The following is a 16,639-nucleotide window of genomic DNA, read 5'->3' as shown; positions in this document are numbered from 1 at the left end:
TTCAATACATCCATAATTGCACATGTAGAGATGCTCACTAGTTATGATCCAATCACAAATCCTCTCATACTATGAATCGTATTGCAAACATTCAGTAAATGAGTTTAAGATCCAATCAAACACATAGAGAATGTGCATTTAAATAGTAAATTTCTATTTAACCAATAAATAGTATAACTATAAGGTGATTGCCTAATAACACTTCTCAAATATAACAGACTCTCACTTGGTCTAAGGTCAATCGCTATAGTATTACATACCACGCGCCTCTATATATTCTTAAAATTTACTTTGAGGTAGAGATTAAAGGATCCACAAGATTTCTTTTGGTGGGAATCTTCTCAATTTGTATTTATCTTCTATTGATGATTTTTCTAATCAATTGATATCATCGAAGCACGTGTGATTGCTCGTTGTTGTGTCGTCTAAAATGAGAACATCAACTTAATTAATACCAAATCTCCTAACTAAAGTAGTATAGGGTAACTCGATTCATCTCCTAACGATTGTAGACTGTGTAGGGGTAATCCTAGTGGTTATTGGACAATTGGGGATTTGAATTTTCTTTTTTTTTTGATTGACGAGGGGGTTGTATTAAGTTCTAAACCTAAATAATGAAAAGAATACTAAGCATTGTAAACAGAATTGCTAAAATGAAAGTAAACAAGTAAATAAATTGCATCAACAAAGTAAATAAGTGCATGAACGAACAATCAAGAGAAAGCTAAGGAAAATCAACATCCAAAATATTGTAAGAGGAATTTAAACAAATATTGAACATGCAAAATCTAATCTATGCTCAGAAATGGAAAATAGAGTAAATCTAATTACTCTCCTTATGTCCCTAGCCGGAGGTGGATGCGAAGCGATAAAACTCCACGGAAGGTGCGGCGAAGAAGGAATCCCTAACTTCGATGCAATCCCCATGGTTGATGTGGCGGGTGAGATGATGTGGTGGAGAAGGGAATCCCCTTGACTCCTCAGTGGATGGAAGATGGCCGGATTGAAGAAGGGAATCCCCTTAACTTCCTTCTAGTGGTGGCGATGAAGGGAGATAAGATGGATGAGGTGGTGAAGGTGAGGGTGGCGGCTAGGTTAGCTCCAAAGGGTAGAATGACTCATCCAAGTAATGTTGCCAAGCTCTATTCTCCCCCACTTAGCCCAAGTTGCCCATATGACCTTCTTGAACTTGGTCCAATTTCATGACTCTTTTGGGATCCTACAAAGACACATAGAAAATGTTAGATTCAATCCAAAATTTGTGAGAATAATCAATATAGTCCAAAATAAATTCCTACTCATAAAATGGGTTAATACTCAATAGTTACACAATAAGAGGATCGAAACATCAAGTATTAGGGTCAAAATAAACTATAAAAATGAGTGTTGTCAATGTGTTCAGATCGATGGTGAGACTTAGGTTCCATTGCCTGCATTATTGCTGTATTATTGTCGCAGTAAGCAAGTAATGCTTCAACAATGGTTGGAACCACTTTAAGTTTAGTGATAAACTTTCTAATCCAAGCTGCTTCATTTGCTGCTTCACAAGTTGCAATGATATCTTATTTGAAACACTGCCAACTTATTGCACCATAATTTAAAGTGAATATGCACTCAAATTTGGACTTGAAATCATACTTATCTATCTAGTAGCTAGCATCAGTATACTTAGGTATAACTATATCACCATCTCCATATACCAAGAACACATCCTTAGTTCTTCATAAGCACTTAAGGATCATCTTGACAGCCGCCTAATGATCCATTCCTAGATCTGATTGATATTTGCTCGTGATGCTTAGAGCACATGATACATCGGGCCTTGTACACATCATAACATACATGATAGATCCTATTGCCAAAGCATAAGGAATCTTACTCATGTAAATCCTTTCATCTTTTGTCCGTGGACACGTAGACTTTGAAAGGTAAACCCCATGTCTGATGGGTATGTAATCTTTCATGGATTCAAGCATGCTAAACCATTTTAGCACCTTATCTATTTATATAGACTGCGAAAGACCGAGCAACCTTTTCGATCTATCTCTATAGATCTTAATCTCGAGGATATGGGTTGCTTCTCTCATGTCTTTCATGGAGAACAATTGATCAACCATAGTTTGAATGACTGCAGAACATGCATATCATTTTCTATCATTAATATGTTATCAACATATAACCATAAAAATACGATCGCACTCCCACTAACCTCTTTATACACAAAGGATTCGTCAGATTTCGTGAGAAATCAAACTCTTTAATTGCCTCATCAAAATGGATATTCCACCATGTTACAAAACTTGGTTCTTATGAAATTCATTTTCGGCTTCATAGTTGCTAACCATTTATCCCTTTTTGAATTTTTCAAAACTTCTTCATAATCAGTAGGCTCCTCATCCTCAATGAGTAATATATCATTCGATTCACTTACGAGAAATTCATATTTCTCTGGAATATTACATGTCTTACTGGATCTATGAAGAGACTGTGTCTTAATAGGTTCAACCGATGATTCATCACTATATATAATCGGTTGTGGTTCTTGATTAGGTGTCTCATTAATGTCTATTTGAGTCTCTTGAATTTCACTGAGTTCAACTCTACTTCCACTGCTTTTTATAAGAGAAAGTCTTCTAGGAATATGGTATGCATTGAAACAAATACTTTGTTCTACAGGAGAATAGAATTGGTTACCCTTGTTTCCTTAGGGTATCCAATAAATAGACATTTATCAGACTTAGCTTTCAGCTTATCTAACACCGTCTGCTTCATATAAGCAGATCAACCCCATATCTTCAAGTAAGATAAGTGAGATTTTACTATTCCATATCTCATATGGAGTAGTAGAGACTACCTTGGTTGGGGCTCTGTTTAACAAGTAAACAGTTGTCTCAAGTTGGTTGCCTAAAAAATTTTGGGAAGATTTGCATGATTTATTATTAATCTCACCATGTCTAACAAGATTCAATTTTGCCTCTCAAATACACCATTATACACGGGCATATACGACAGAGTCCACTGAGATAATATTCCATTGTCTCTTAGATAATCCTGAAACTATTGACTTAAGTATTCATCACCTCGATCAGATCGAAGTGTTCTAATACCCTTGTCAAGTTGTTTCTCTACTTCAATTCTGAATTCTTTGAACTTTTTAAAGGCCTCAGATTTGTATTTCATTAAATACATATACTCAAATCATCGATAAAGGTAATAAAGTAGTTATAACTATAGGATCGTTGAGAGCACTAGAGGGGGTGAATAGCGCTATCGGAAGCATTTTTCAAAATTTGTAAATATGCTTGTGAATTCGTATAATCAAAGTTGTAAATGCAGCAGAAAGTAAAAACACAATGAAAGAGACACATGTGTTTTACTTGGTTCACAGCCACAGACTGCTACTCTAAGGCCCATGATCAGTTTGACCATTTACGTTGGATAATCAACTAAGTAACTCTCCTCTTACAAAAGAGAGTTTAACGATTACACAAATATAGGCACGGTAATAACGTTACCATCCTTAGAAATGAAGTATAAATCGTTAAAGATTACCGAAATGAAGTAGATGCAGACTTCTTGTGTAGCACTTCGGCGTTACGACAACATTCTGGGGTGTTGCTTCACGTGTAGACGATCGTTGGTTGTCTCTGAATTGATGCTCTGAGGGGTCTCCCTCATGCTCTTATATAGGGCTTTCCGGTGATCCACCATCGGCACTGCTGACCCGACACTTCTAGGCGCTTGTATCCCTTTTCGGGCATCTATATGCTGATGTGGAGGTTCCAGATGAACTTTGACTTCTGCAACGCTTATTCGAATCTAAGCGCTTGGAACCACTCAAGGCGCTTGGAAGCTGAGGTGTCCCGACCACTGGGATTTTGCCACCTCACTGCTTCGCTGGCCCCATTCCATTGACATCTGATCGCTTGAAACCAATTCGGGCGCTTGGATTACGATCGCTTGGATCCAGATAAGGGCGCCCGAAATCAAAGTTTCTACCCTCCTTTCCTATATTACAAGTTAGCACAAACCAAAAGGTAACAGGAAAGAATAAATAGTTTTGCAACTATTTTTGATCTTAACTTTGGATTTCCAATGAAATCCTGGGTTAGACCAACGCCTATTGTTCTCACACTGGGAATGCGCCCTTACTCTCTCCACTCGGGAGAATTTACCTATTTGCCAACCAAGTCCTCCAGACTTATTGAACTTTCTGCTTAGCCTCGATCCTCGGCCCTCAGAATTTGCTGCTAGACAACTGATCCACTAAATAGTATAACTGTAAAGCGATTGCCTTAAAACACCTCTCAAATATAACACTTCCTTGCCAATATCCTTTTTTTTAACTTTCTTTGCCTAACATCCAGCATTTCTTGCTTGCTAGGACTTCTACCACATTCACTTGTCTAACATTCGACATCCCTTACTTGCTAGGGCTTTCACCATATCCACTTACATAACATTTGACCTCTCATGTTTGCTAGGACTTTTACCAGGTCCACCTATCAAGTCATCTACACCTGCACACTTGACACACCATATAAAATCACAATAAATATTAAACTTAAGCATGTTGGAGATATTTCCATAGATACAAGGGAATAATCTGAATTTTAAATTTGTTGAGATAATAATAAATTCAGACTTATTTGTTAAGATGGCTTGAGCTGATAATCTCAAATTATCAAGTAGAGAAAGATGAGCTACTGGCTTATTCGAGTTATTGAGTTCTTGAACTGATCATTTAACCATCTGCTAGACTACCGAGTGGACTTGCCTAAGCCTGAGTGGGACGTCGCTAGCCGAATGCTAAGTGCTCCCAAGTGGGACACCGAGTGCTCTAATGTGTATGTTTTATGTATATATTTTTGATCTTATTTAATATATATTTACTACATTACATGAGCATAATTTGTATTAACTTCTAGCATTTGTATTCATTTCATCTCTTTAGTTTAGATGATTACGGTTTGTACTTTATATTGATAGGAGATGTAGATTTTGGCATTAGAGCATACTTGGAGACACAAAGTATGAGGAAACACATTGAAGCATGATTCAAAGTCAGATCATGGTAGCCGCCATGATCGTGGATCATCCAGGAAGTCATATTTCTCGCGGAGCATCAATCGGAGGAAGCAGTGATACTGTATTGTTGTGATATAATAAAATTAATACCAAATCTTCTATTCTAGTGCAGTTTAGGGATAACTCGGATCGTCTTTCAAAAAATACAATGGTGAATGGTAATATCAAGATTAACTTTTAATGGGGGTTTGTCTTTTTGAAATCGAATGCTGAGAACGGTAAATGGAAATAAATACAACTGACATGAAGGTAAATTCACTAAACTATAATATATAAGAAATAATGACAAATGTAAAGTAATGCAAGTAATAAGATTGTAACCTCACTAAACTACAGCTGTAAAGAAATTAATGAAAGTTTTACATTCTAATCCAATCAACTTACTTGCAACTTGCAGTCCATAAATAAAATAGGAACTTATAGCATTCAAACGAAATAAAGTATTGTAGGAATTAAACAAATTAAAATACATTGCTTCTATGTTCTTGGGATCATATTTTATGATTTTTCTGAATAAAATTCCTCTCCATCCTATTTCACAACCATCTATTTCTATTACTAAGTAGTCAGAGTCTAGTGGTAGTGTTAATACAAGTATGGTTTTGACTATTGACTTTATTTGTTTGATAAGTCTATGTCATGCTGGTTGAAATACTTTTGTTCAGTAGTGGAGGTTTTGTTATATAATAGTCCACTAATTTTTTTCTATGTCTTTCAGATAGGGTTTTGCATAATTAAGAAGTCCTAGAAAAGACCTAAGAGTTTTCATTTCTTCCATCTTGTCAGGGAAAGCTAAGATCTCAGTAGTAATATGAGGTTGCAGTGCTATCTTTCCTTGATCAAATTCTGCTCCAAGAAATTCTATATGTTGTGTTGCTAGTTTCATTTTCCTTCTAGAAATTATTAATCCATGTTTTTCAAATAAATTGAAAGTCATATGTGTGCATAATGTTCTTTTTTTAGAAAATACTAAAATATTATCAATGTAAACACAAGTAAACATAGAGATACTTCTAAAAATATCATCCATTTTTTGTTAAAACACTTAACTCTTCATAACTGAAGTTGAAATTTCCCATGATCTTAAATTCTGAAACTTTGAAATTGGATTCTGGATTACTGAAATGCATGAGTTCTTCTTCGAGAATTGGATTGGAATCTGGTCTCTGAAAAATGAAAATATATAGAAATCTAACTAATTGGATGCTTGCTGATTTCTGATCATGATAAAGTGTGAGTTTTTGGTATCTTGTGTGTTAATTGGATAGGATAGGTGATGAACATCATCAAATGCTGAAATTGCTGAATGTGATAGCTTGATAGTTTAAAGCTGTTTGAACCTCTATATGCTGTCACTTCTAAAACAACTATCACTCTTCACGAGGTCATAGAAGGAATAAGTAAAATTTCTACAGAAACTATAATTCATTTACAGCAAAGATCATTTCTGGAAAACATTCCTGTTTCGGAACTGTTCGAGTTAAAAATTCAGACATGGAATGGAGTATGCTCTTACAAAAGTTTTGGAGCATCCACATAAAGAAATTAAGATCCTGAGCTACAACAATCAGTCATTGCAAACTAATTACAATTCAAATCATGAAGGAAGTTCAAATCTGTTTATGCTGAAAAGTGTGGGATGTTATATTAATTCAATTCACTTTGTGCCAAATCCCATTGCTGTTCTATTCCAGTGATAACCTCTTCCATTCTATTAGATTTTTGAAACTCCATTGATATTGAATTCGAATTCTGATTTGCTGGATGACACAACTAAAGTTATAAATTTGATTTCTAGAACTTTGAAGCTGTATCAACAGATGTAAAAAAATAAAAACCCTGTTTAGTGATCTGAAAATCCAGATGTGTTGTGAGATCCACTCTTGTTGAACCTGGACTTTGTTGGAGTCCCCACTGCTAGCTTTGATTGCTGAAGGATGCTTGAAGATTTAGCATGGAAATGATTCAACAGGAATGCACATCAGGGGCTACATCAGAAATCAAAATTCAGTCTTGCTAATTTGCAGTTCCTTGGAGATTTCTGAATTCCTGAACTTGATGCTTTGACTTCCTGAATTCTGAAAGAGAACAAGAGGATTGACACATGAAATTTGAGACGAGAAAATTCTAAAAATTAAGAAATTGTTCGAAACTATTTGATTCTTAGCTGCTAATAGTTCAATAGCCATGCCAAAATCCAAACTACTGAATAAGCAGTGAGACTCTTATATTCCTATTTTTTGTGTAAGGTATCAACTTGGAGTTGTTGCATGCCAAGTTTTTGCTTCAACTATCTGATCAGTGAGCAACTCAAATTATGTTCTTGTTTTCACAATAACAAGCGGTGTTTCTCTCTTTTCAAGTGTTCATAATTCAGAATTTTGAAACCTCATTAAATTCTGAAAAGTTGAGACAGAATTCCTTAAGTGGAATGCAGGAGTTTTGTAACTACAGTTTAAACCATCGACAATTACAATTGGAACACCTATTAATTCATGGTCAATTGATACTTTATTTCAAGCTGAAGTCTACTTGAATATCAGATTTTGATACTAAAGTTGAGAATTTCTGAAATGCAGAAGGAAATTCTGAACCCTATTTATGGAATCTTAATTATGAAACTCAGAATTCAATTTACAGGATCCTGAAACCCAGTCCACTTCTGAAAATGCTGAAATTGAGTGGTGAATCTTCAAACTGTAGTAGCTATGTGATATTGATCTAGAATCCAGAATTCTAAATTCTGGATTTCCAGAACCTAGAATTTAAGCTGCCAAGTTTTTTTACCAGCAACAACTTCAAGTGGAGTTCCTGTTAACTTTAGTGGCAAATACTAACCTTTGATAGCTGAACTCTTTATAACACGAGCTGAAATCACTTTGAAATCAGGATTCTGAAACTGAACTCTGTAAATTGAGCTTCTGAAACTGAAATCTGCCAAGAATTAACTTGGATTCTAAATTGGAACTTTCTGATTTGGTTCTTGAATTCATAACTTGCATGGATGAATTCAATCTTAGAATCTTCCTAGGATTGTTGGTGGCATCAAAATAATTCGGGACAGGAGGATTAGTAACACATAATGCTAGGAAACCATAATTTGGAGTTGTTGGAGAAGAAGTTGGAGCAAAATGTTCATGTTCTTTCTAATCAGCAACAATCCGAATATTAACTTCTATCATCTCATAGCCAAATGAGATTGCCTTTAAAGATGAATCCTGGGTGAATTGAGCTAGATTGCCCTTGAGCTCCAAATCTTGAAATTATAGCTGAGAAAAAAAGAAGAAAGAAAGAACAGAATTTAGAATGTAATCCCTTGGCATGATTTCTGAAGTTAAAAATTGAATTCATGAAAGGCAGAGGTAGTTTTAAAAGGTTGTAGCTGATGTGGGGAGCATAATTGAAACTCTGGAACTGTGACAACTTCAAGGCTTAAATCTTCTTCTGAATTTGAGTCTTTGAGTTCAGAAATAAACAGGAGATCAGAAACTATAACTTGGAACTATAACTTTTAGTCAGAAATCAGATGTTCAAGAGGGTAGTTCTATTCTTGAATTGGTCCCTTGGATCTGAATTCTACAACTTAATACAGTGAGTTCACATGTATCCTGAGAAGAGTTTAAATTGTGGATCGAATTGTAGTTGCTTGCGCTTGACCTTTTGCAGTTTTTCCAATCATGATGAAGAATGTAGAAGACATTCTTGGATGTGCAATTTTGAATTAACTCATCAAGTTACCTCTCTAATACTTTCACTTCTGTATCGATTCTTTTCCTTTACCCATTCCGTTTGTCTGACTTAGTTCTTTTTGTTCTAATTTCAATTCTGATTACAATCCTTTTGATTCATGCAATTTATGCTTTTATGGTGATGGAGAATTAGAAAAGAAGTAAATATATGGTAGTGAAATGTTATGAGTTGTATTAAGTGAGCCTCCACCTTCATATTTAATTGTGAGAGTTAGAGTGAATACCTACCTTGTGAGGTTGCATCTTTCTTAATTTGTCAAATGGATCAAAATCACCATGTTTATTGACTATTGTAGGATTGAATTTATGAATGTTTGATCTTTAGATGATCTTAATTAATTATCTTTTATTATACTCGAGGTATTGCTATAGAATTATTAGGGAGATGAGTTTTGTTTTATTTTTGAATTTTATTTGTTTGCCCGAGACGTGCAAGAATAAGTGTGAGGAATTTGATAATTATCATTTTGTCATGATATTTAGACTCCGATACTTATGATTTTAATCCTCTCGCATGTTTAAATCATATTTTACGAGTTGGAGTCATTATTGGGGTTTGATGCAAATGATCTCATATTCATGGAATTATGGCTAATTATTTTTGTAGGCAATCAAGGGGCTATGGACTAGAGTTGGATTGATCCAAATTTGAGCTCAACACAACCATTGATCAAGATATAAAGCCTTGGATTAAGATCTGAACTGATCCTAGCTCTAGGCCAAGATCTGAAGAGTTCTCAGTTGTCCATTGAAATCTAGTTCAAATGAGAATGCTACAATAAATAAAAATCATGATTCATCAGAGAATAGGGGGATAAACGCGCCATAACAGAGGACGGATCACCGGAGGTCCACCACCATCTTCCACATCCATGCATCACCGAAATAGGGTCAAGGGGATTCCCTTCCTTGTTTCTGATTCATCCTTCACCTCTATCTGCATGCCTCCATCTTTGGGTGTTATTTTCTCCATCTTGACACCATATCCACCGCAAGTCACTGAGCATTTGAACACTTATCGTGTTCCACCCAATGACCACACAGTCCACCTGAGGAGAAATCACTAAGTAGCAAGGGGATTTCCCTACTCACCGAAGATCTTCAATCGAGGCCATCCACTTTATCTTCCTCAGCCATCTCCAACCATCTTCATTCCTCAGCCATAGTCCCATCCTAATCCATCACCGATGTTCACAGATCTGGTCTACAGTGATCATCGAAATTACGAGGAGGATAGGAATTTTGCTGCTTCTTCGAAATTCTGCTTCCTTCGGCCAGTTCATCAGTTTCCATCAATCTCTTTCATTGTCGAGTCTTCCCTCTGATCCCAACACGATGAGCTTGGGGTTGCACCTGTGATCAATTTAATGGAAGTATGCCCTCATATACACTTTTTTGCAAAAAGGTGGAATCGACCTAGGCCCCACGACCATCTGTGATGAGGTAAATCGAGAAACTGCAGTTGGTCACGACGCAGGAGGGTATTGCCTGGCTTCGCCAGGATTCGAACCCTTGCCCTCTTCTGCAAGTCTGCTGCGTCGTAACCAACTCAGCTATGCCCCGGGGGCAATTCTCATATACACTTAGTTGCATTTGATTTGGTTCTTGATTAATTGATCAGCAGTTAATTTCATAGTGTCACTATTCATACTCTTGTTTGGTTTTATTGAGAAATTAGAGTTAGTGATGAATTCTATTTCTGATTGTTGTCTTCCAATGCAATAGTGTAGGTTAGTTTAGATTACTTATCTTTCCAATTGCATGACTTGAGTTGAATTTGTAGTATAGGAGACTAAACACTGAGCATGGAAAGTCCAAACGAGTTAGCAAGATCAGATGTTTGGCCAAGTAAGAAAGCAAGTAGGCTTAAGAGATAACCTTCTAAAACAAGACTATTAGGAGTGTCTTAACCTTGAAACAAGGGTAATCCTACACTTAGGTGATGATCTGACTTAGAAACTATTAGTGTAGTCTGCCTCAAGGGTTTTGATGTTTAATAATATATCTATGTCTGATCAATTTGATCAAGGGTTAATCCAAATAGGATCTAATATTTGGATGTGAGTGAAGTCCAGTTAGGTTAAAGTTAACTAGATGACTAGCAAGGAAAGTCCTAATTGGAGGCTAGGAAAGAGGCCCTGATCAGTGAAACTGGGCAAAAAGTCTTGGCAGATCAAGGACATTAGGTGGGAAGTCTAGGCGGGTCAATGGACCGAACATCTAGCAGGTCGATGGGTCAGCGAGGATCAGACATTGGAAGGAAAGTCCTGAGGGTCAGAGGATCGGATGTTGAGTAATAACTCCAAGTAGGTCAAGAGTGACCGGATGTTTAACAGGTGGAAAGTCTACCGAGTGACTAGTCCTAACTAGAGGTTAGATAAGGGTAAGTTCAAGCAGGTCATAAGTGACCGGATATTTGGTAAAAGAAAATCTTGAGAAAATAACCCTCAAGTAAGCTTAGTAAGTTAGACATACAGGGTAAGGCTTAGGTAAGCCTAGTTGGTCAGATAGACTACAATTAGGTTTAGGTTGTTTGCTTGTTTATTATATATTTATCTTGTAGGAACCAGGAGTTAGAAGAAAGACTAAGGAAGCATAACAGAATCAAATAGAAGTAGTCAAAGCAAGCTCGGAGTTAACTCAGATCAGACCAAGTTGAATCAGCTCCAGGCGCCCAAATCATATTCCAGGCGCCCGGACAGTCCAAGTGCCCTGATCTGGTCCAGGCGCTTGGACCAAGAATAGCTTCGAGGCTCAAATCTTATTTTAGGCGTCCAGAAGGTCCAGGTGCCAAAGGATACAATCATCCATTACATCTTAATTTCTCCTACATCCTAGAATCAAAGAGATCTACTCCATGACGGATAGAATACAATTCAAGAAGGAAGAAGAAGAATTCATCATTGTTCCAAAATTCAAGAAAAAAAGGAAAATGACTTATCAATATGTGCGGTCTTCCTTGAATTCTGATCTCCTCGTCGGCGGTGGATGGAAGCGGCGGAGTAGCCTCGAGAAGATGGATGTGACGGTGAATTCCCTCTTGGAACATGGTTACGGTGCCTCCTTGTCGTCCTCTGATGGCCTCCCCCCAAAAGGGTTCCAAAAAGTTGCTTAAATAGGCTTCTAAGGGAGACATGGTCGTGCCTCGTGGCACGATCAAAAAATTCAAAGCGACATGGCCGTGTCTCATGAGAACTTCGGAGCGAAATTTCTGCTAGCACGGTCGTGTTTTGTGGAATGATCGAAAAACTTGGTGTTAACTCCTTGCTGGCACAGTCGTGCTTGGTAGGCACGACTAGAAGAAGCTGTTGACTGAAGAGAGGCATGACCGTGCCTGGTAAGCATGACCCCGCACAGCTATGGCTCTGTTTCTGGGGCACGATCATGCCTTGTAGGCACAGCTTGAGGATGTTGTCACTCTGTTTCTCGGGCATGGCCGTGCCTGGTGGCACGGCCTGGAGAAGGAACTTCTCTGTATTGAAGGCACGACCTCGTCTTGGCTTGTGTGGTTCTGCCTTGTTTCATATCGATTTCCATCCTACGAATACAAAAGTATGAGAGCAGACCTCCGAACTAGGAAATAGAGAAAATATACCTAGTGGATAAATAAAGGATGCGATAAACATAGAGTATCAACATGAAAATGCATAAAGATGTGCAATAAAATTAGTGGAAATATATGCATACCCTACACATATCAGTCGATCACCAAGATGACCTGCTACTCCGGTGGAGCCAGGGATTTCTGAGGATGTTGTGGATAGTTGGGAGCAGACCCGTAATCCTCCAGTTGAGGGATAGGGTTCTTGAGCTCAAGAGATATCGTTGACAGATCCGGTACTAGCTACTGCTAGTAAGACTGTGGATATAAGCCAGATACCGTTGCTGGTAAAGTTGGTAAATGATCGATTTACCCTATTTCATGGGGGATCTGACCCATGGGTGGTACGTTCCTGATTGAAAAGTTTGACGGATACCTTCAACTATACCACATGTACTAATACAGAGAAAGCTGAATTAGCTATCTACCACCTCCGTGATCAGGCTGTCAAGTGATGGAAGGTAAGGATAATTTTTGGAGAGCAGGATATATCATGGTGATCATTCAAGGAGGCTTTCGAGTCACAGTACTTCTCAGCGGCATTTATTTGGCGTGGCGCCAGGAGTTTCTGAATTGTAAGCAAGATGATCGTTCTGTTAGCGGAGCTCTCGACTCGTTGAGTTTTGCCCGCATCTAATAGCTTAGGATGTTGATCGAATGTTCGAGTTTATCCAGGGGTTAACTACATGTATTTGAGTCAGGATGTTGTGTTGATTACCAACCAGGAGATTAAGGAATGTCCGTTGGATTTTTACGGTCATATCTTTATGATGGATCTCTAGGTGTTAGAGATGATGAAATTTTATATTATTCTTGATATGGACTGGTTAGTCACTTATTATGCTACAATGGATTGCCGAGCTAGAGTGGTTACCTTCCGACCGCCGGATCAACCCGCTTGAGAATTCGTTGGTACTCAGAATGATGGATTGTCTCTCATTTCAACTACACAAGCTCAGAAAATATTAGACAGTGGATGTCGATGTTATTTACTATTTTTGGAGCAAACAGAGGAAGACAGTATTTCTTGTCCTTCTGATGTTCGAATCGTCCACAATTATCAGAATGTTTTTTCGGATGAGCTTCCTGGCTTGCCACCACATAGGCAAGTACAGTTTACTATCGAGGTAATTCCAGGCCCGACACCAGTGTCTAAGGCTCCGTATCGTATGACACCGAAGGAGTTTGAGGAACTTAATATCCAATTGCAGGAGCTCTTGGATTGGTGTTTCATTCATCCTAGTGCATCACCATGGGAAGCCCCAACCCTATTTGTGAGAAAGAACGATGGGTCTATGAGGTTGTGCATTGATTATCGTCAGTTGAATGTAGTTACAATAAAAAATAAATAAATACCTTTGCCGCATATTGGTGATTTGTTTGATCAGTTGAAGGACTCTTGCGTGTACTCTAAGATTGACTTAAGATCTAGATACCATCAGTTGAGAGTATGGGACGAGGATGTACAAAGGATAGCTTTTCGTACTCGCTAGGGACCAATCCTTTGTAGGAAGAGGTTTTCCAGAAGCATCATTTGGCTTTTCGAATCTATCTATGATGCTAAACCAATTATCAATATCATTCATTAGATAATACTCCATCCTACCTCTCCAATATACGAAGTCATTGCCATCGAAGTAGGGCAATCGTGCGGTGCTATATCCCTTTTGAAACGCCATTAAATTCTTTCGGTTGAATGTTACTTCGCGCGAAAGGGACCAGGCTCTGATATCACTTGTTGGGATCGAGGCGTTCGCTAGAGGGGGGTGAATAGCATTTTTTGATCTTTCTCTGCGAGATTGTTAGCGGAAGCAAAGTAATAATAATAAAGCACAAAGAACAAACGCTAACCCGGTTCGATTTACTTGGTATCCACCTCAACGAGGTGACTAATCCAAGGATCCACACACGCAGCCGACGATTCCACTATGAAACAACCTCCTTCTCGAAGCACGCTTCGAAGGCAGAGAAACCTTCACAACAGAGTTTCTTCCTCTTACAAGATTTGTAGTGAAGTTTAGAAGGAAGAGAAAGAGTTTTAACAGTGTTAAAGAGCAATCAAGAAGATGAAGGAATCAGGTCTTTTTCTCTGCGACGTTGACCGCTCTTTTTATAAAATTCAGTGCACCAGTCGACTGCTCCTAGGGCCAGTCAACTGGTTGGCTTCAACGGCTATTTAATACCCATTTAATTGGCCAGCTGTCGCCCAACGGCAGTCTACCAGTCAACTGCTCCAACACCAGTCGACTGGCATTAGTCGACTGTACCTCTCGACTGATTTTTCTGTTTGACCCCAGTCAACTGGAATTCAAGCTTCAGTCGACTGATACTCTTGAAACTTGACTGTGTGTTCTTCGGATCAATCCCAGTCGACTGCTGGCAGGGCCAGTCGACTGACCAAGCTAAAAACTTCCTTTTTCAGCATCTTCTTCATCCCTTAGCCGTGACACAAGTCTTCAAACGCCTTCCACAAGCCTCGTGCACTCCCTTGCACTCGCTTGACACGTTTTCCTCGACTTTGTCATGCTAAGACTTCTCTTGCCAAGAGGCCTCGCCTCCGGGACTTCGTCCTTTGCCAAGAGGTCGCGCCTCCGAGACTTCACCAAATGCCAAGACTTCATTCCTGAACTTTCCTGTGAACTCAAGTCACACATGTTAGATCAACAAACATTGCCTAACTTAAACTGATTTAGCCAAACATTAAAATCCAAATCGCTTGGGGTAAAATTGCCCCAACATTTGATTGATCTGGGGTGGAGATTGACTCATTAGGATTTTGATTTAGATGATCAGAGTTTTGCTCTGTTGGATTTTCGATAAGTGTCCTTGAATCTTGGTTGCTATTCTATTAGATTTTGTTGCGACGTTTAGCTTGATTAGGGTTTGATCTAAGGTAAAAATTCTGGATTTCAGTTAGTCCTTGTTTGGCAATAAATCTGGATTGATCGATTGAGGATGAGACCCGGTTCTGTTTGAATTGATGGAGCTTGCTGTTGAGTTTTTGCTTCGGTGTTAAAGGATTTTGTTGAAGTTGAATTTATTTCAGTTGTTGATGTTGAATCGGTTGAGTAATTTCAATAGGTTAGTTTACTGAATTGTCCTACATTGATTTAGGTGATTAGTTAGGAATGAAGTTAACTTGTGTTAATTAGCATGAGTTGGATTTAGATCTAATTTGGTTGGATCTGGTTAAGGTTAACCTTAGATTCGGTTAGGATTTGATTATTGCAGAATTTAAAATATAATTATATTTATTGGATGTTGTTATTATAATTGCAAAACCTTGATTGGTAGATCTTACTACATATGAGGATTTTATTTTTGAGGGTTCTTGTATCAAAATTTGTCATACCAGGTGAATACTCCTGTGTTTGGTCAACACAAGTTCTATTAGTAGTGCATGGTTATTTTCTATTGTTAATTACCTTGTTGTTATCCTTATTACCTTCGTTGCTTGATACCTTGTTGATTGATCTCGATATGATCTTCTGATTGCTTCTATATAGTTGCATTTTATTATTGATCTGTGAGTGATGACTTGTTCTAGTTGATGTTGATTATGCCTGACTAGATGTAGGCCTCACTTGTTGAATTGAGTATCATGACATATGCATGATAGTAGTAGGTGTGGATCATTGTTGTTGTTGTTGTTGGCACTCACCTGACACTGTGTTATAGTGGTACAGGGGTGAGAACATTTGTTGCACTATGTTGGGTGCAACCAGGACTAGCTAGATAGCCCTTCTGCAATATCCTGCCCGCTCCCCACTTGATTAGTAGTGGTTTGTTGTTGAAGCATATGCAATTATCCTATCATGCGCCCCAGTTCACTGCACTGGGTGGGTGTCTGGGGGTGACAAGTGCAGACAGTGACCATGCATAATACATGTGCATGCATTTGTTGGCAGTTGTTCTCTGCATTGATGGTTGTTGCACTTATTCTTATATGATTGTGATTGTTGCACTTATTGCTATATAATTGTTGTATTGTATGACATGACATGCATTATTCTCGTATTGCATGATACCTGTTAGTTGTGCGTTGTATATTGACCTTGTTCATTATGTACCATATGATATCATGTTGATTCCTTATATATATACATGTTATGCACTTTCATTCTAATATCCACTGAGTATTTTATACTCACCATCCAGACCTTGGAGTTTTCCTTTCTTTCTCCCCAAGTAACAGATAAGG

Source organism: Curcuma longa, chromosome 20 (genome assembly GCF_044706935.1).
Source record: "Curcuma longa cultivar G26 ecotype Majalengka, Jawa Barat chromosome 20, ITB_CL_G26_1.1, whole genome shotgun sequence".
Lineage (NCBI taxonomy): Eukaryota > Viridiplantae > Streptophyta > Magnoliopsida > Zingiberales > Zingiberaceae > Curcuma > Curcuma longa.
Note: the sequence above shows the minus strand (reverse complement) of the source record.